Raw genomic sequence first — 20647 nt, 5'->3', positions numbered from 1 at the left:
AAACCATTTTAAAGTTAATGTAAGACAATAAAAGGATGGTGCAAAATATATATATTTTAATAAGAAAAGTATTTGATATATCCACTTTATACGATGATAAAAACTATTTATCTTATAAAAATATGAAGGTAGTACCGAATATACTATTCAAAGAATAAATAGATGATGCCCATGAACATTTAAAAAATATGAGCATTCTAATTATATTTCATTTATAATGTTAAATTAATGATTGTAAAATTTATATTGATAGGAAATATGACTCTTTAATCTAAATTGAAATATCAAACAAACCATCTAAAAAACTTATTAACAAAAAAAGGAATTCTAGAAAACTTTTAAAAGATGTCTATATGACCGAACGGATGGGTTAATAAAGAATGTGTTTTATTAATTCTACATTCAATGAAATTTATATATTTAAAAATAAGAGAAAAAGATATTGATCAAATATCCATTATTGTATGTTCATTTAATGAATGGAAAATATTGCTAATGTAACTCATTTTTTATCTCCTACCACTAATTGTCCCTGATGTTAATTATCATCTCCGATATCTAGTTTAAATCATGTATTTGATTTTTAAATTTACATGGATTTCGAAATAAGAGAGATCGTTATAAGTTAAAAACAAATCATTCATTATAATTATAAAAACCATTCAACTAGAGAGTTAAAAGAATATTTGATTGAGGCTATCACTTCTTGAAAATTCTATAATTGTTACTTTATAAAATCAAACCTCAATGATACTCTTTTTGTAAAAATGAAAAAAATTTAGATAACATCAAATCATACTTTGAATTGATTTTGAGTTTTCTTTGATGGCCCTCTTTTTGGTATTTTAACTTGTTGTCTTGTCCTATTTCTTAAAAAGAGATTTACTTTATAAGACTTACTATTGTAAAAGTAAAATCGGACTGGGACTCGAAAGAATTTGGTGAAATTTTTTGCACACAAACTCATAGCCAACGATGTCATATTTGGAAATATAAGTTAATAGGGACTACTTAATTGTCATATATTCTTTTTTGTGCCATTATTATTATTGAACTATGGTTACGTAAATTATCGAATATGAAGAAAAAAATATTGATAGATTGTGCATTTTACATGCATCAATAACTATATCAATTATGGATAAGTTACAAGCATATTAATAATTATTATTTTCATTACATGAGATAATTGGATTTAATCTTTATTAATCTCTTAAAAGGATAAGGAAGATCATGGATAAAAAACACAAGCAGCCAACATTGCCTAAAAGACATTAGTTAAAGAAAAAACTATATCGTAAGCTCATTGCCATTCATGATGTAAATATCGAATGAGATAATTAAGAACTTAGGGTAGAGTCAAGGGGTTTAGTGTGCAAAAGAAAAAGATTAAAAGAAAAAATTATCATCGTGAAAATAAAAGCAGCAAAATCATAATAAAAGTTTAGACTTATTTATCATGGAGATTTATTGTTTCCTAAATTATAAGAATAATTATGTTCTTTTTTGGTAACATTTTTTTTGGTAAGAATAATTGTGTTCTTTTCAACTTCTAAGTTCCAATTGGTACTCTAGCCATAATATTCAATTGATGCATTAACAATTGTATTTAATAAAGTTAAATACAAATAAATGATTTCATGATTTAAATGGTACATATGACACAAAACTTTGTCCTAGTATGACGATTCTAAAATACTGATGAAATCATATAATATATTGAGCAATCAACTTCCTTATTTACTTATAAAAAAGTTAAAATATAATTATTTATGATTATAACTTAAATCAACTAACTTGTCATTTAGTTTCACAAAGCCTAACTTTAGAGGGAAGATGAATATTACCTATGTCAAATTTAGTGTGTGATAGAAATTTTGGTGTTAATATATATCTAATTACATAGTTATGCAATTTTGTATCCTTATGGTAAGTTTTTGTCTAACTTGATCTAGAGGTAAACTTTATTAAGAATTGTTTCATCTGATATCATTGCTTCCTAACTTGATTTGATTTTAACATTTTAATAATATCATTATCTCATGACAACAAATCCTACCAAACTTATTATTGGCCACTATAATGATTCCAATAGTTATACTTATTCTAAACATATGTTTCAAATTTTTAGCATTAAAGTAATAATTATATTTTCAAAGTTAACTATGATTTTTTTAAAGATATTACAAACTCTTTTGGAAAAAAAACCTCAACAAAATTTGAATTTTATAAAAAATATTATTTTACCGAGAGACAAGTGCAAGTAACAGCCGTTACTTGTGGTATAGTGGGCCATTGGAAACCCGTTATAGTGGCCGGTATATAAAACCTGGCCCGGCGCCAATGTGCCGCCGCTCCCATCGGCAGATAGCATCAACGGCACGCGGGCCTGCTTTATAAACAGGGGAAGGGGCCGGCGGGATGAGAGAAGGGAAGAGAGCGAGGGAGAGAGTCGGAGAGAATGGTGTTTGGGTTTTAGGGTTTCGGGCATGGATCGATTGCGACGACGAGACCTATGCCCTCGAACGAGAGGATTTCTTCTTAAACTGCGGTGACATTTGTTACCCTCATGCCCTTTTCTTGAATCCAAATATCCGTCCAAATCGATCGACCGATCCATTGTTCCCATTAGGGTTTGGTTGCTAACAGAGGCGTAAATTCGTTTCAGGTTTGGATGGGATGCTGGGAACGATCACTGCGTTCTACGTAATCATGGTTCACCATACAAAGATAGAAGAAAGCTTCCATGTTACGGCGCGTCTTGATTTCGGTACTTCGTTTTTGTCCTTCCATCAGCAGTATAGCTTTCAGATGCGTATGGAGTATTTGTTGTTTATTAGGCAATAAAATGGTGACGAACTCTTTCTTTTCTCAAATCGTGGGGGAAAAAGAAGAATTTTTTGGTTTTTGATTGATGAAACAAGTAGTCCTCGTTCTGCTTTTCCGAACGTTTCCGTTCTCTATTCTAAACCTAATCAACTTTTCAGTCTACCTTAACCGTTCAAATTAAGTGGAGAACAATTTGGCATTAGTCAAGAAACAATCTCTCTATAAACCTTGCAGTCATTCGACAAAAAATCCTCATACCGGTAAGCAGCTATTTCTTGATATGCTCAAACGGGTGCATTTGAAGGGCAAAATCAAGAAGTCATATGGACTTGTACAAAATAGCTTCTTTTCCATCTAACCCATCGGCAACAAGATGTTGCCTTTTCCTTGACAACCCATTGCCAGCAAGATTCTACGTTATCGACATCCTTCTCCAAATCTATGCTCGTTCCTGATAATATTAACTCAACTTATCGAGGATTTTTCGATAGTTGACTGGCCTAAACACTTTTGTTGGATTCTTTTTTTTTTTTTGAATTGAGTCCGACCCCTGTTCTTGAATGAGAACCTAGATCCATCATTCATTCTCTTGTTAAACGATCATAAGATCCTACCACGGTAGCTTGACCAAATGGGGAAACAGGAAATTATACATGAAGACTTCTTGTACACTGCTAAACACACCACTGGGCGAGCAGTCTTTATGTATATCTGTTTACCCAAAAAAATAGCTGATGAAATGGAAATTTAATTCCAAGATTGCATTTTGTGATACCAAGTACATTATTCGTAAATGGAAATATGCAAAAATTAGATCTGTGTTGTTTTAGTTTCCTTGCAAGGGGAAATAAGTCTCCACTGTCCTTCCAAAAAGAAACGCCAAATGGAAATATGCAAAAATTAGATCTGTGTAGTTTTAGTTTTCTTGCGAGGGGAAATAAATCTCCACTGTCCTGAAAAGAAATGCCAATTTTAGTCATAACTAGCTTTGCACCAGAGAAGGAAAATCAATGAGATGATGCTTTTGTTAGAACCTAGAAATGGAATCTTAACTAATTAAATTGTCCTAAACTTTGTGCATACTTTGCTTATATCTCTTCCCCTTTAAAAACTCTTTTTCAATCGCAAATAAACGATCTACTTCCTCTTTAAATGAAAGACTTGAAGTTTCTGTTTGCTTTTTTTAATAATTCTATGTGTTGTATAGTATAGGAATACCTAGAATTAGAAATTATAGGGATTGCAATTCCACCTTTAGTCATCATCATTTTGGCATGTGATTTGAAGATTGGTATTCATTGCGAATAAAGTAATTCCATTAGGTTCTGTTTGCTGGTGCTCTTTTAAACTTGAAATTTTCTTCTGATGGGCTTTGAGCCTGCAAAAAATTATTCCTATGTTGACAACCTCGTCTGGAGACCTCAACAGAACACAGGAGTAGAGGCTAAACAAAAAAAGGTAAAAATTGGACTTTCCTTTTATGCTATATATGTAGTGCAGTCATGTTTGTTACTTCAAAGCTAAACCTACCTCAATGCCAACCAGTAGTTTACCTATCTTTTGGTTTTATATTTAATAGACTCAAACATGTTTTAAATAGTGTTTGTGTTGGTTTGTTCTTCATTTCTGTTTTATCACATGTAGTTTATTTCTGTCACCAGTCTTTCAAGTGAATAAGTGATCCATATGTGAATACAGTTTTTTTTATTGATGCAAAAACAGAAGTTCAATGTCCATTGGCACATTAAGATGTCAATAGAAAAACAAGTGCTTAAATCAACATAAATTCCTTTATGTCAGTTCTTCTGAAGTTGCGAGTCTTCTTATAGTATTCCTAATGTATCTGATCCCATGTGCTATTACCATCCTCTGTATCAGCCTTTTATCAATATTGGTATTCTGTTCTACTTCTATCTCTATTGCTATGGCAAGATTGTCTCCATCTGTTTCTCCTCCTTTCCCTACTAATGAAACAACGTTCTGATCTATTTAGCTTTTTTGTGCATATGGTCATTCTTCAGATTTATATCACTTGTCTGGTATTCACAGAATATTTCAAATATTCGATTAACTGCTGCATTATTTTTCTTTGTTTAGGCAATACATGATATGCTTTACCACCACCATCACATTGAGAATGTAAGTTTCGATGCACATTTTGCTTGCCAGATATTTGAGATCCTTTATATGGTGTTAATTGATTTTGTATATTTTTTGAATGGAATAAAATTTTATATATTGCTTGTAGCAGTACGACCAGTTGGATTTTCCTGGTGTCGTTCCTCGCACTTTTGCGGGTAAATTTTCTATGCTTCTAGAAATGCAGTATTGCATTTATGGAGTATAATGTAGTTTGAGCATGTTTAAAAACAGTTCTTTAATGGAGTTTTCTTTTATTTTTCTTACAATGTTTGGGGCACAAACCTTTATTTGTTTGTGCGGTGCTTTTGTATGTTAACATTAGTGGTAGTTCTTTAATGTGGTTATATTATGATGATATTACAATGTGGAATTGCAAAAGGATTTTGATGTGAATATTTGGCGGGCTAAGTTTATTGTTTAGTTAGCTGACCATTGTGGCCCATTCTGTAGCTGGTATTCACGGAGAGCATTACATATTAACACTAATATTGGACCTTCGGATGCTGTTTAATGTGTCAACCAAGACCTGATCTGTAGTTTTCTACATTTTAGTAAAGTAGCTCGTGAGGTCAGCATAAATCATTCTATCATTTCTTTAATTACGTAACCATAACAAACTTAGTGTTAGCTTTATTACCACTATTATCATCACCACCGCTGTCACCATCTTCATCATCGTCGTCGGCATCATTATCACCGCCAATCTCTCCTTTTATAAGCTACCTCCTCTTCTACTACGAATTTCTCTATATCCTTTATCACAACCTCTGTCAATGCTATCCTTCTATTTTCCCTTCTTATTCTTCACCTCAAACATAAATTTATGCCCTGTTTGTTGAAGCAACCTCATTATTGTCTTCACTGCACATTCTGATGTCATATGGTTCGTTTTGAATTTCCTTTATTACAGGAAACCATCAAATTGTTGGTACTATAAATGAAATCTGTCCACTTTATGGGCTTAAGATCCATAATAGACATTTTCCCTTGTAAGATATTTGTTTCCTCAAAGCTTTATGAAACCTACAGCGCTAGGAGGAACCATTCAATAACTGTATAAATTGAACAGATATCCAAATTTGCTTACTTTGTTGCTATTGGTAATGCTGCTACAATTTGACAGCCAAGACGTTATTCTGATTTTGATTGGACTTACCTTCTTCGAATTGTATCGTACTTAATTGAATCAGTGCTGGCTGACCCAAGTTTCCAGTTACAAAAAAAAAAAAAAAAGGTGGACCTAATCTTCTGTACTTCCTAATTAATAGGATACTGTGGGAACTTTTTAGAGCATTACATGATGATGCAAGCTGCTTTTAGGTAAAGTCAAACATCCATCATCCAGTGGAATTTGAATATGGCAAATTACTCCATTCCACATCTTTCTTGAAGTGATCCAATGCATGCTATTAGGATTGCCAATCTCAGTTGCACCCACATCCTAAATGGGATATGCTTTCAGGACTACTGGATTTAATATGGTTTGTTCCAAGGCTTTCGAAGGTGATGAAGACAAGTTTGTCCTCTAGGTGAATTTTGACCTTTTGGCTTTAAGCAAATGCTTTTGGTTTGCTTAATCAGCTTGACCTTGTTCATCGATGCAATGCAGTGCTATAAAAACTTGATGTGCCACGGCCAAGATTAATCAAAATTACTAAACAAAACACTTCCTAGGTTTCTATGCACTGATTTGGTTGGCTGAAATTGGCTGATAGTGTTAGGAGTAGACCCTTTCATGTTTTGTTTTTTGCTTAAATTTTGCCTGATCTCATATTAATTTGCAGGAATAATGCCCATCAGGTGTTGGCTTATTGAGTTGGGCATATTTAGATCAAAGGTTTGAATATGCAGTTTTGGTCAGGCTAAATGAGGTTGGGTTCTTTGGGTTTTGACAATTTCACTTTGAATTCTGGAGTTTTAGTGAAAAATAATTAAGTTTCAAAAAGAAAAATCATAATTAGTGATGAACAGTAAACCGAGCCTACCATATACCTTGGCATGACATATTGTAATGTTGCAGGTTTTGGTTTATATTTTTTTTCGTTGAAAAAAGATTTAAAAAATGTTAACAAATTATTAGATTAAAAAAAAAAAACCCTTGAGTTGGAAGAAACACCAAAAATAGTTTTAAGTTAGGATCACAAGAGGTTGTAATATATTATTTGATAAGAAACTTTATGAATCACTAATCAAATAGAAACTTAATTCCGGAGAAAATCACTTATGTATGTTGCAAAGAAGCCAAGAGTCACCATCATCTTCCCATACCACCCTCATGTAAAGCGGGCAATTACTTCCATCTACGTAAGACCTTACATGTAAATGTGGAAGTATCTCTTATTTGAATTCAAGAAAGTTGTTAAAAAATCTCAATTCCCGAAGAATAGAAAGTCGGTTTCCCAACTTTAGTTTGGAATCCTGATTTTCGGCTCTAAGTCAAAATTATGTTTTTTAAATGCAATATTATTTCTCAAACATTGAAGTTTCGTAAATTCGTTTATACATAAATGTTAGTAGAACTCAAAGATTTGGTTAGAAGGGTCCTATAAGTTGGTCTCGAAAGCATGTCACTGAACATGGTGCTTGAAACCGCTTTGCACATTCAACAGTTTCGAGTTACATATATAAAGCTATATGTCTGGTTGTACATTGGGTTGTTAGAAAAGCGTTGGAAAAGGAGGAATGACTCATCTGTAAGTTTTCTTTTGCTAGTATTTTTTCAGTGGTTTTTACTCTTTTGCGTACATTATTTCCTTCCCCTCTTGTTGCTTTCAGTGGAAGACTTGCTAAGTTCTATGATGATCCTTGATCATCTATTTTATTGGTGCTAGTTTGTCAAGCTGGTAAAGTTCTTTGTAGTTGGACCAAGTGGCATGGGATTGAATTCCGGGTGCACCAAGATTTGGAGGGTTGTGTGCGTATATTGCTTTGAGGCTTTTTAATATTAAGACTACCTACCGTACTCGCTAGAATTAAGAGATGGAATGCTTTATGGTCTGCAAAAAGGGAAAAAAAGGTATATTTGACATTCTTTTTCATGCGATGGAAGAAAGCAAAACTAAGGAATTAGTAGAGGGAAGATCGGCTTACAAAGCTAGTCTGGGCTGGGCTTGTAAGACCTTAAATTGCCCTTCTAGGCTGGGCTTGTAAGACCTTCAAGCCCAAAGAATTGAGGTTGGCTCGTTCAGTCGATGAGCGACTATTACCGAGCTCTGCTTTCGCTTCAAAAGCATGTGTGTTTTTTTTTTTTTAAATAATTTATTTTTTGGGAAATATTTTATGAATATTACATCCTTTACCAAAAAAATAAAAAGAAAAAAGAAAAGGCAATACCTTTGAAAAATATAGGATTTTGATATCGATTATTTACAGTCACGAAAGAAGTGAGATCCAAATATCCGGTATTAGCGTGGCGGTAGAACGATGCGGCAGTTCCATTTCAGCCAAATGTCTGAAGAACTGCTTCTCTAGCTTTTTCCTTATGTAAATGAGTAGTTCTTCGATTACCAATAAAAAGACTATAATAATAATAATAGAAGGAGTAGTTATCTTAAGAAATTGACCTGAGTGGCTGAGTCTGGGAGACTCCACCAGGTCCCTTTCAGGCCATCTCCTCTCCAGTGGAGCGTGGAGATTGGTGGTCAACAGAGCGGCCAATTTGGGCTAGCAGTCTGGATCCAATTTTTCTTTTTTTGGCTGAAACTGTGGTCAAAACCCTTGTGGTCTCATCGTGCCGTGAGTCATGATCAGCCCGAGCAGCGACGGCCACGCAACTGCAGGGAGCGTTGCCTGGATCCCAGAGGTCATCGAGACCCCAATATTTGGGCAATTGGGCAAGGCCTGCCCTAAAATTTTGCCACAAGTAGATATGTCTGATTGAACCAAGCATCTCAAGCTTAGCTCTAGCTCGGTTCAGAATGAACTCAAATAGGCTCAGGGTGAATATAATCGAGCCAAGTTTAAATGCAGTTCATTCCCAAAATTTATTTCGAGCAAGCCAAACGTAAACTTGGCCTGATCGAGCATAGCTTGCTAAAACTTGAGATAGTTTTAAGATATTCTAATATAATTAACTGTTGGATCAACTTCAACGTGACATTTCACCTTTTCTTAAGATGAACTTAATTCAAGCTGGAGTTATCCTCAAATCACGCGTGAACTTTCTTGGTAAGCTCAAGCTTGACACTAGCTTGAATTGATTTTGATTTAATTTAAAATTATCAAGCTGATTAACATAGACTTTCTTTCAGCTTGATTTGTAATTAAGCTCAAATTAAGCTAGAAACCCCCCCCCCCCCCACCCACAACCACCAAAAAAAAAAAAAAAAAAAGCTCAAATTATGCTTGATCAGATAATGAATAGACCAAGCCTGATCTCCAACTTCAGTATGAAAATAATTTCAAGCTAAGTTTGATCAGACTTAGGCTTCATCAATCTTGGCTTGATGACAATGCTAGTTGCAATGAGCTAATGCCTTAGAACAATGGATGAATATCTCTCTTTTTTTCTAACAAATAAAGCAAATATATATGCACAAGCGCATATGCCCACACACACACACACACACACACACACACACACACATATATATATATATATATATATATATATATATATATATATATATATATATATATATATATTTAGTTTTAAAGAATTTTATCTTTTTTTTTTTAAGTTTTATCAGGAATCTAGCTAGCATCTCCAACTATATATAAAATTAATGTATATCTTAGAAGCCAAGCTCCATCAACAAGATCATGGAAAAATGACTACAAATGGATATCAGCTCTCTAGTTAGATGATCCATCCGCTTATTAGGGTTATAGAAATTATTTCAGATTTTACTTTTGAGATGCTGTTATTTCATTGCTTCGAGGCCGATGGATGGGTTGACTAGGCAAGAAATTAGAAGTATAGAAATTGGCAATTTATAATAACGCCTCCATCTCAAGAAGCATGTCTCAATATAGAAACTCATACTAAGGAACAGTGTCCAAATCTAGTATCTGGGAATAATTTGGCTTGATATAATTTTTTAGAATTGAGGAAAAAATAAAAACTCATCAGAATTTTAAGAAAAAAAGATGACAAAGAATTACAAAATAACAAAATTAAAAATAAGATTTTCTAAAATATTCATAAATTATTTATCAAAAAATAAATATAGGAAAAGATAATATAACAATGATAACTAAAAGCATCATTGCATTATTTTGTAATACATAAAAATCATCAAATTAGTTATAATAACTTTGTGAATAATTCATAAAAATTATGTAAACTTCGAGATTAGTTGAACAATTTTGGATCAATTCATTTTTGGAGAATAATTTGGAGAATCCGTTGATAAAGAGAAACATCTGAAATTTTTTAGTAAGTCAGAGCAGATTGCAACTAACCCAAGGGACTGGCCTAAGATGAACAAGTAAAAAACTTGAACGTAGAAAACTCTCCACCATCATCGAGGTAAATTTTGAAGTGTTAGAAAAGCCAAACCACTTTGGCACGGGCGACTCCTGGGTCGTACTCGTAGGTGGTCCCGAAGTGTCGCCATTGCCCACTACTAACACCCTCAGAGGCCATATCGAAGTGCCACATGGCCGGCCTCACAATCTCTTAACAAAAAGGTTCGAGGGGTTGTCACTTATTTCAATGTCTTTTAGATCCTTTTAAGATCACGGATAGATTGGATTTGATTAGATTAAAAAAAAAAATTATCAGAGCAAATTTAATCAAATAAAAAAAAAATTTAATCCACTTTATCATGTATAAATTATTTAAAATTGAAGCGAATGATTTATAGCAGGTTCAGATAGATTGTATCGATTCGGACTTTAATGTTGATCAAATATTAATTTTAAATTTAATATTAATTAATTTAAATTTATTTATTTATTTTTTAATCAATTTAATATAAAAAATTTTAAATTTTTAAAATAAAATTTAAATAAAATATTGAAGTATTGAAGTTTAAACGGCATCATTTCAAAATAAAAATGACTTTATGAAATGCTAAGCCAGTTAGGTTCTATTTCATACAGGTTAAAAATGTAACGATCGAATCTGACTGTAAATAATTAAATTTTTACAAATTTTAATTCGATTTTATCTGATTTATATCTTTTAATCGATCGAAATCGATATTTATTGAATTAGATTGGATAAATTTCTTTAAATTTCGATTATTTGCTCACCTTTAGATTCCTTCCATCAAAAAAAAAAAAAAAATCTTCTTTGCACCCTTCAGCTTTTTTCCAATGGACTACAAATTTACACCTTCCAAAAGACCTCCGTCTATACATGCGAGTCCCTGACATCAGGAGCATCATAAAGTAGCATTAATCAGAGCCATTCAATTTCCAGACAAATGTGGCTACTCTCATCCTAATCCTAGACAAGTTCCATATTAAAAATCAGTGTAGAAGAAGGACATCTAAGCATTTACCCAGGCTCGAAGAATTCCTAGAGCCCACCAGACGGCATTGGATACCTGTGTGGTAGTTCCACATTAGGAAGGAATAACATGCTGCACCGTTCAATCCCCTACAAATATCACAGGAGAGGAGCATTCTTAGTTCTATCAAGTGTATTGTTTCTTTCTCCTACAAAAGAAAAAATTGTAATTTTTTGTCCCAGAACTGAATACTAAGAAAAGTCTCTCACCAAGTAAAGAAAGAAAATCCCAAAGTTGGCAATTCAGAGCAGCAAAGAAAATCAAAAATAGCTGACATCATTCCTATTCTTTTTTATTCAAAAAAAAAAGTAATTGGAGAGAGAGTAAAGGAAGACAGTGACCGAGGGATCACGTGGATAGAGAGAAATTGGGTGAAGGGTGTCGCCTGGAAGAGCTAAGAAAGAGCTGGAAGAAGCGGTTGCGGAACAACCTTGAGCAGGCCCTCCAATGCAATGGGGAGCACTAAATTTAATTTTTTTTTTTTTTGGTCGGTAGCTTCTCAAGATCAATTAAAAACCAACACCCACCTAAGTACGACTACTTCCTAGTATTAAACTATTTTAAAAACAAACGAAACGGCCAACTGAAGTTGCCGTGCGATGATTCTTTTTTTCTCCTGGGATTTGTAGAGGGGGAATCCAATGGCTGAGAAGGGCCGTAGATTCGACCATCCAATGGCTATTTATGATCTAATATTTTTATAAAAAAATATATATTTTTTCTTAAAAATATTTAGATTCTGAAATAAAAATAAAAATGAGTGATTTTTTTTTAACTATTTGATCAGAAAGAATCTTATTTCGAGAATAAATAGGAATATCTTGATCTCCTAAAATCTAATATTTATTCTCCCATGATATTTCAAAACTATTCTGATTTCGGTTTTGATTTTTATTATTAACTAAATGTGTTAAGAGACACGGCCACTCTAATTCCGACTTCGGTCCCAAATTAACGGGGCTTGAAACTAAATAAAGTTGAACAAGAATAAGGATAAGAATAAAGTTGAACAAGAATAAGGATAAGAAGCAACACTTTAGTTGGTCCTGAATGGTGCCAAACCATGCAGGTCACCGTGCGTTGTCACTTATTTTTCATTTAATTGTTTAAGCGCGTCGAGATGACCTTCTTATGCGGTATTCTCGATAGACACTTGGAAGACTGATATTTTAACTGCTTGCTTTTTAGATCACGCATTCCCTTCATTGATGACAAGCTTGATGGACCACAAAATTTTGAACTGCGAACAGGACGCTGACATAGGGAATTCGGGAGAGAGAACATACTTATAGTTTGATGACCGTTGCTACCAAATTAAAGCACAGGATACAGCATCTTTCGAAGCTCAATCTGCTATTTGCAATTTAGTTTCTGCAAATTGTATCAGCAACTGAGTTTTCTTCTTTCATTTCATGCGGGATAAATCGAGAACTCACCAATGTCCGTGTATTTCTAGGTTGGATGGTTCATTACTGTTTTATCGATGGAAGTTTTAGACTATGATGCAATGTTGTATACAGAGGGCAGGGTCAACAGCCATGATAGTGCACAAGGTTACCCTTCTCTCATTGGGGGAGAAAATTATTTTTTTCCAACTCATTATAGTTCACACACACATACATACAATTGGATGCGGTATCTAGACAGCCTATTGCTTTTGCAACTATTATAGCGGTAAAAATAAAGAGACGAACCGTAGGCTTGCGACTACTGGATCTTACAATTTTATTTTTTAAATTTCGATCCAAAAAATATCTTTTGAAGAAGAAAGAATCTCTTATCTCAGATAAAATAGGGTACATTTTACTCAAAATCGATATAGAACTAAACTCTCTATACCATAATATATTATTTTTTTAAATTATATTACAGATGGATGCTAATCTCTTAAGCCCTCCTAATATTTTGACGGCACCCCAACTGACATTAAGTTCGTTAGCCCTACATGGATCTCACCATCCAAAATATTTGTATGTTCTGAATATAGTTTTCTTGCAATCGCTCAAGCTCTCTGGAGCAGTCAAGGTTCAGTCCTTGATCACTTTAACATGATGAGCTTTATACAGTCAGCATAAAGATATCGGTTCTTCTTGGCATTTTGATCCCATCCTTCTTGGTTTAGATAGGTTTATCCATAAATTATATATAAAAAAGGAAGCAAAATAATTTATAAAAGAAAAATGAAACATAATAAAAGAGGTGCATCCATTAATCCTAGTGTCCCCAATTCTTATATATATATATATTGTGCGTTAGAATCATTTCTTTGTCCTTTGCTGTGAATGTCGAGCCTAAACTTTCTGACCAGAAGTTTTAGATGTTTGAAATGTTTGGTGACACGGCGTGTGCAAACCTGTCATTTTAATATTTATATTTGGACCGACTTTGCTTCTAAAGCGCAGCAAAACCTAAATCAAAAAAGTACGAGGGATGTGTTCTCTTGCATCAAAATGCTAAGAAGACAGATCAGCATTAAAACTTCACAAACAAGCACAACCAGGAGAATATATCAGGCACTTGACTTGCCGTACCAACCATAGAAAATTTAACAAACCACTCAACCCCTCCTATGAGACTCGGGGGGCCCACATCTATCGAGCTGTGTCTCATTATTTTTCGCAACCAATTTCTTGGGTATCTATATCTTGCGACCCAACAGTTATGAGCCTGTGCTTAACCCTGACCAACATGAAAAGTATAGACTCTCTTTGACCATGTTGCCAATGCCCATGGAAATTAGTTGGGTCGGCAAAGTAGCTTTTAGATTATAATATAAAGTAATTATATGGGCAATGGTTGGCCTCAAAATTTGTGATGTGTTAGGTTTGCAATTGAAATCCAAATGGATTGGAATAGATATTAGAATGGTCATATTTTTTAATTAATTTAATTGATGATTTGAATTGAAATTAGAATAAAATTTGAATACTGTGAAAAAGTAGAGATGGCAACAGATTGAATATGGATAGAGTCAGCCAATATTTATATTTGTCCTGTAATTAAAAACTCTGTCTATATCCTTTCTGTACCCTTCCTGAGCCAAGTCGAATTGGGTCTGTTGGGTATAAAATAATCCCAGCCGAAGTTCATAAGAGACCAATCCTCCCAGGACTCTTCCGGCTTCCGACCTTGTGCGGCGTCTTTCTGAACTCCTCCGGCCGTCCGAGCTTCCACAGTACCGTTCGAACTCTTCCAGCAGTCGACCTTCCACAGTGTCCTTCAAATTCCTCCAACAAACGAACTCCTATCGTATCCTCCAAATTTCTCCAATAGTGAGCTCCTTCAGTCGTCTATCGGACTGCTCCAAATGCTCTCTGGGCTTCACTATCAGCCGATTTTCTATAGTGATCGACTACTCTCCGAATCTCTTCCAGACTTCCTCCTGTCACGATTGACTTTACTCCGAGCTTCTTTCGGGCTTCGTCAATGTCCGAGCTTCTCCAGCAGCAGGACTTCTACAGTAACTAGACTCCATCCGAGTTTCTACAGCGATCGACCGTCTTCCGAATTTCACCCGGGCTTCTACAGTAAGCGAATTCCGTCCGAACTTCTATTGCAAGCGGACTCCATCCAGACTTCCACGGCAACCGATCTCCATCTGGGCTTCCACGGCAATCGATCTCCATCCGAGCTTCTACGATAAGCGGTCTCCATCCGGACTTCCACGGCAACCGGTCTCCATTCGAACTTCTACAGTAAGCGGCCTCCTTCCAGACTCCGTCCGAACTTCTACAACAGAATTGGATTCCAGACGAACTTCTACAACGGACGGACTCCATCTCAGTTACAACTGAGTAGTGCTGGATGCCAAGGAAGGAGTTTGAATCTTCTATAGTCTCCACTATTATGACCTCCCAGTGATCGGCCCATGTGGTGGTGGTCATGGACCATAAGACAGGAAAGAAGCCATTGCATGGTCCTTGTTGGGATATACCAACTGACCCCCGTACGCCGACTTATCCTCGGATCGGTCCAACCGATGCCCGACTCTACCCACCGGACAGACAGACGACTCTGACAATGACTGCCGACAATATCCAACCGAAGGTATGCCGGTCAAATAGACCAATACTGTTTTCAATCGATCGAACGGCCGAACCCATATCACCGACTCACTGTCGGGGGTGGCAACCGACGTCCGACTTCCACAAGGCACCAGATCAGCTGACAGTGTTTTCGAGTCATCACCCGACGTCCCGACAGTTGAATACTGATATATAGTCGGCCAGTCCGTCCAAACGCCGTACAACCGCTATGGACTGTTGTCCTGTCAAGGACATGCTGTGCGGTCGTCCTAGGGCATTGTCCTATCAAGGATATGGGTTAATTCTGATGACCTGACGACCTACGTCGATTTGATAGCCTCCGGCGATTTGACAACTCTCCAGTTGTCCGCACCATTAATGGCGGGACCATACCGCATTCTACTATAAAACGGAGTAAGGCAACAGTTTCGGTAAGTTTTCTCAAGCTTCCTCAAGCTCTCGAAAAGCTCTTAAGCTCTAAGCACTATCTCTAAACTCTGCTAAAATCCCATTCGAGTGCTCTATTTCTGTTGAAGCAGAGTACTGACTTGAGCATCGGAGGGTCTTGTCGGAGCACCCCTAACTCCGGTTTAGACTTTTCTTGCAGGTCCTGGCGGCGGCCGTGATTCTCTCGACTCTAGCTTCTCCGGCATCGATGGAATTCTGCACCAACAGGGCCAAATAGAGTTGCAGATCATATCAGATCAGATAGATGAGAGGAGTTAGATTAGATTAGATCAAATCAAATAAAAAACTCATCACACAGGCATTATAAAATAATTAAAAATTTAAAAATTGAATTTAAATTAATATTATATCAGATTACGTTTGTGGGACAGACAATAACATTATCCATATATAATAAGTAGATATTTTTTATTAAAACCTATATCCATCCTGAATTTTAATCAGATTGGATAATGTTGGGTGGATGTCTGGCCAGGACATCACCTCCCAAGATCTTTTTGGTACTGCGCGATGTAGCAGGAAGAAAGAAGAAACAAAACAAAAACAATCAAAATACATGGATCAACCACAAAAGGGCTCGCCTCCATGGGACATGCAAACTTCACTATGAAAAAAAAAAATTACAAGAGGAGATCTCACCCTCAACCCTCGTACATCCAATTTCTCTCTCACAGAAAGTTCTCCTCACAAAAGCTCTCTCTCTTAGAAGACCCTCCTGAACCCCTGAAGCAATCACTGTCCGCTGTTCAGGAGCTCTGCTCCTTTTCTCTACAGCGTACGGCTCTCTCTCTTCTCTTTCGGGTTCCTGATATTCGATTTCTGTGTGACCTCATGAAGAACCGAGCCACACGTCCACAAGCCTCACGGGTTTTTCGTGAGAAAAACCAGCCAAAAGACCACCACAGTACCTTCTCTGTTGAGCATCAGATCTATTTATAGGCTAAAAACCCAATTAGGATAGGTTAAGGACTCCTAAACCAACTCAATTAAGGCCTCAAGCCGTTGGATCAATATCAGAATGTTCCAGAGCCATCCGATCGCGATCGGTCCACAGAATAATGCCGTGGACCATGCGAAATGCATGGAAAATGCTCACGCAGTCCACACACTGGGCCGTGGACCACCGGCTCTATGGTGGACTGGGGTACAGGCCCCAAGCGTGGTGTCTGGGCCCGCCTGCGCGTGCAGGCCTGGGCCGCGCCTGCATCGGGTGCCTGGGCTCGGGCTGTGCCCCGCAAGCGCACCTGGGCCAGGCCCCGCGCCCGTGCCTGGGCCGCGTGCCCAGCATGGGGCCGCACCCTATGTGCTTGGCCCGCGCACTGGGCGGCATCCCGCCACTCCACCGGCCGTCGGCGGTCCTCTGTCGCCTCGGATTGCATGCCGACTTCAAAAGTACGTATCTTCTCCGTTCGAGCTCCATTTGGGGTGTTCTTAGTCTTGTTGGACTCCATTTTTCATCGTAAACCTTATTGTGGGCTTAATATAAATCGAATCTCGAGGCATCAAATCCTAACAATCTTCATCTCGACTCGATATTCGGCCTCCTCCTAACTTCGAGAGCTTTTGGATCTTCTTGCCTCCATGTCCTGGGGCAATCACTTGCTGATCATGGATGGACAAACATGGGAGTCGAGCTAGGCCACTCGATCCCATCTCCATCGTATGCTGTGCTCTTCTTGACCTGAGATCCACTCGGGGCATTATCCTACGGTAATAGGAATCTCACTTTGCGACGTCGTCTCTCATCCTCCCGAGTCTCCTGTCTCGTGCTCGATTCATCTCCACTTGGAGCTCCACCTTGCTCTGTGCTCCACCTGGCTCCCGAAGCTTCACGTCACACTGGACTCTCTATTAGATAATAATGTTCTCTGATCCTCTTCTTCCCCTCCAGTATAATCCTATCGTCGCGTAGCACCCTCAGAATTTCTCCACCAGCTACCATCCTGTAGCCTCTCGAATCCAATCTGCTAAGTGAGATAAGACTCCATCTGAAATCGGATATGTATCAGACCTCCTCCAATCTCCTCATTGCACCATCATGTGTCTTCCAACTGATCGTTCCAATGCCTCTGATCGCACAGCTCAATCCATCCGACAAATATACGGTGTCCTCACTGTTCTCCAGGGAGTCAAACTGCTTCTCTCTGCAGCATACATGATGGATACATGCAGAATCTAATATCCACTGCTGAGAAGAAGTAGATACCGCATCAGATATCTTTAGGACATCTCCACCTGAATCACTGTCGACCGTTGCCACAGCAGCCATCGTCCGATTTTTGAGTTGAGGGCAATCTCTAGCTAGATGCCCCAACTCCTCACATCGGTAACATCTGGCTTTGCTCAAGTACCTCCTGGACTTGGACCACTCTCGTTGCAATCTTCTGTCACTCCGTCTACCGCCTCCTACTCCTCCAGAAGCCACCAAAGCTGAACTACCATCACCTGAGCTCGAAGCCGGATTCTCCTTCCTGAGAACTTCATTCTGGAGTATCACCGTGGTGACCTCGTCCATCTTGATGGTGCTCTTCTCCACTAGAAGAGCAGTCACCAAAGATTCGTACGAAGGTGGAAGCGACGCTAGCAAAACCAGCACCCTGATCTTCTCATCAACATTCTCACCAATACTGAGGAGGTCGATGAGGATCTTCTGGAAGTGGCTTAGATGCTCTTGCACGCTCTGTCCCTCAGTCATCCGTATTTGGTAGAACTGCCTCCAGAAGAAAAGAGTTTTGATGAGAGACTTCGTCATGTACAGCTCCTCGAGCTTCGACTACAGCATTGTCGAAAAAGTCTCGCTCAGCACATGGATCACCATCTCATCTGCTAGGTACATGCGGATGATACTCACCATCTGCATCTGTAGCTGTTTCTAATCTCACACCTCCATGGTGGTTGGTTTCTTCTCGCACAAGAGAGCATCGATCAACCCCTATTGGATGAGCACGTTCTTCATCTTTGCCTGCCACAAGGAGAAATTGCTCTTCCCATCAAACTTTTCCCATCAAACGTTCTCTATCTTGATTGTTTTTGTCTTCTCCATCTTCAGTCTTACTCACCACCGCTGCAATCTGCGTCCTTGTACCGTCTCGCTCTGATACCACTTGTTGGGTGGATGTCTGGCCAGGACACCACATTCCAAGATCTTTTCGGTACTGTGTGATGCAGCAGAAAGAAAAAAGAAACAAAACAAAAACAATCAAAATACGTGGATCAGCTATAAAAGGGCTTGCCTCCACGGGGTATGCAAACTTCATTATGAAAAAAAATTTTATAAGAGGAGATCTCATCCTCAACTTTCGTATACCCAATTTCTTTCCCCACAGAAAGTTTTCCTTACAAAAGCTCTCTCTTGGAAAACCCTCTTGAACTTCTGAAGCGATCGCTGTCCGCTGTTCAGGAGCCCTACCCGTTCTCTCTACAGCATATGGCTCTCTCTCTTCTCTTTCAGATTCCTGATCTTCGATTTTCATGTGACCTCACGAAGAATCGAGCCACACGTCCACAGGCCTCACAGGTTTTTCATGAGAAAAACCAACCAAAAGACCACCATATTATCTTCTCTATGGAGCATCAGGCCTATTTATAGGCTAAAAACCCAATTAGGATAGCTTAAGGACTCCCGAACCAACTCAATTAAGGCCTCAAGCCGTTAGATCAAGACCGGAACATCCCAGAACCGTTCGATCGTGATTAGTCCATAGAATAGTGCCGTGGACCGCACGAAACGTGTGGAAAATACCCACGCGGTCCACGCGCTGGGCCGTGGACCACCCGGTCCATGGTAGACCGGGGTACAGGCCCCAGGCACGGCACCTGGGCCTAGGCCGTGCCTGCACCGGGTGCCTGGGCTCGGGTAGTGCCCCACGCACGCACCGCACACCCAGCGTCGGGCCGTGCCCTGCGCGCCTAGCCCGCATGCTGGGCAGCGTCCCACTACCTACGGCCGTGCCACCGCCGCTCCATCAACCGCCGGCGGTCCTCCGCCGCCTCGAATTGTATACCGACTTCAAAAATACGTATCTTCTCCGTCCGAGCTCCGTTTGGGGTGTTCTTGGTCTCGTTGGACTTCGTTTTTCGTCGCGAATCTCGCTGTGGGCTCAATGTAGATCAAATCTCGAGACATCAAATTTTAATAGATAATTAATGGGTTGGCTAAATTTGCCATCTCTAGGAGAGAGAGAGTTAGTATTAAGTTTGAAAAGTTTCGGACGTTATTATTTCACTTTTGAAACGGATTAGAAATGAAATTCATCACAACCAAACAATTAGAACGAAAGTAATCCTTTCTCATTTTTATTTCAAAGTCTAACTTTTCCGAACCAGATGTACCGTTGAAAACAAAAATGAGGCAAAAGTTGTTATAAAACATCAAAAAGATGCATCCCATCAGTATGACTTCTTAATAAGAAAATTTCTTGCGGGATACGTAGGAAATCCAAGTGCCTTGGCGAATGGGATGTCAAAGGGGAGGGTGGAATCATGATGCGATGCAGTGCCTTTACCCCTCCACTCTAAGAACAAGGACACTTTCCGCGCGGAAACTCCATCCACACCTCCAATAAAACGCCCATCGGTGGCCAATGCTCGCCTAAAGCGTGCCGCAATTTTTATTTTTATTAAGAGCTTTTCGATCCCTTCCAAAGTCCTTTAGGTGGATTGCCTTCGAGACCCGGCAAGTGCTCCTGTGGGAGATGGAAAGAAAGCCACTTTTTTGGCTTCTCT

At 38.1% G+C, this 20647-nt stretch overlaps 1 long non-coding RNA gene across 2 annotated transcripts; it reads left to right on the top strand.

The window, feature by feature from the left end:
- Positions 1-2356: 2356 nt before the first annotated feature.
- LOC105043767 (uncharacterized) lies at positions 2357-5326 on the top strand. Of its 2 annotated transcripts, XR_003800670.2 has the most exons (4): positions 2357-2551; positions 2669-2770; positions 4927-4968; positions 5081-5326. It is a non-coding gene; the product is annotated as an uncharacterized lncRNA (long non-coding RNA). The 2 variants fall into 2 exon arrangements; XR_012140650.1 differs by having other exon boundaries at positions 4927-5326.
- Positions 5327-20647: the final 15321 nt, after the last annotated feature.

The sequence above is a fragment of the Elaeis guineensis genome, chromosome 4 (assembly GCF_000442705.2).
Source record: "Elaeis guineensis isolate ETL-2024a chromosome 4, EG11, whole genome shotgun sequence".
Lineage (NCBI taxonomy): Eukaryota > Viridiplantae > Streptophyta > Magnoliopsida > Arecales > Arecaceae > Elaeis > Elaeis guineensis.
This window is presented reverse-complemented; position numbering and strand designations above follow the sequence as displayed.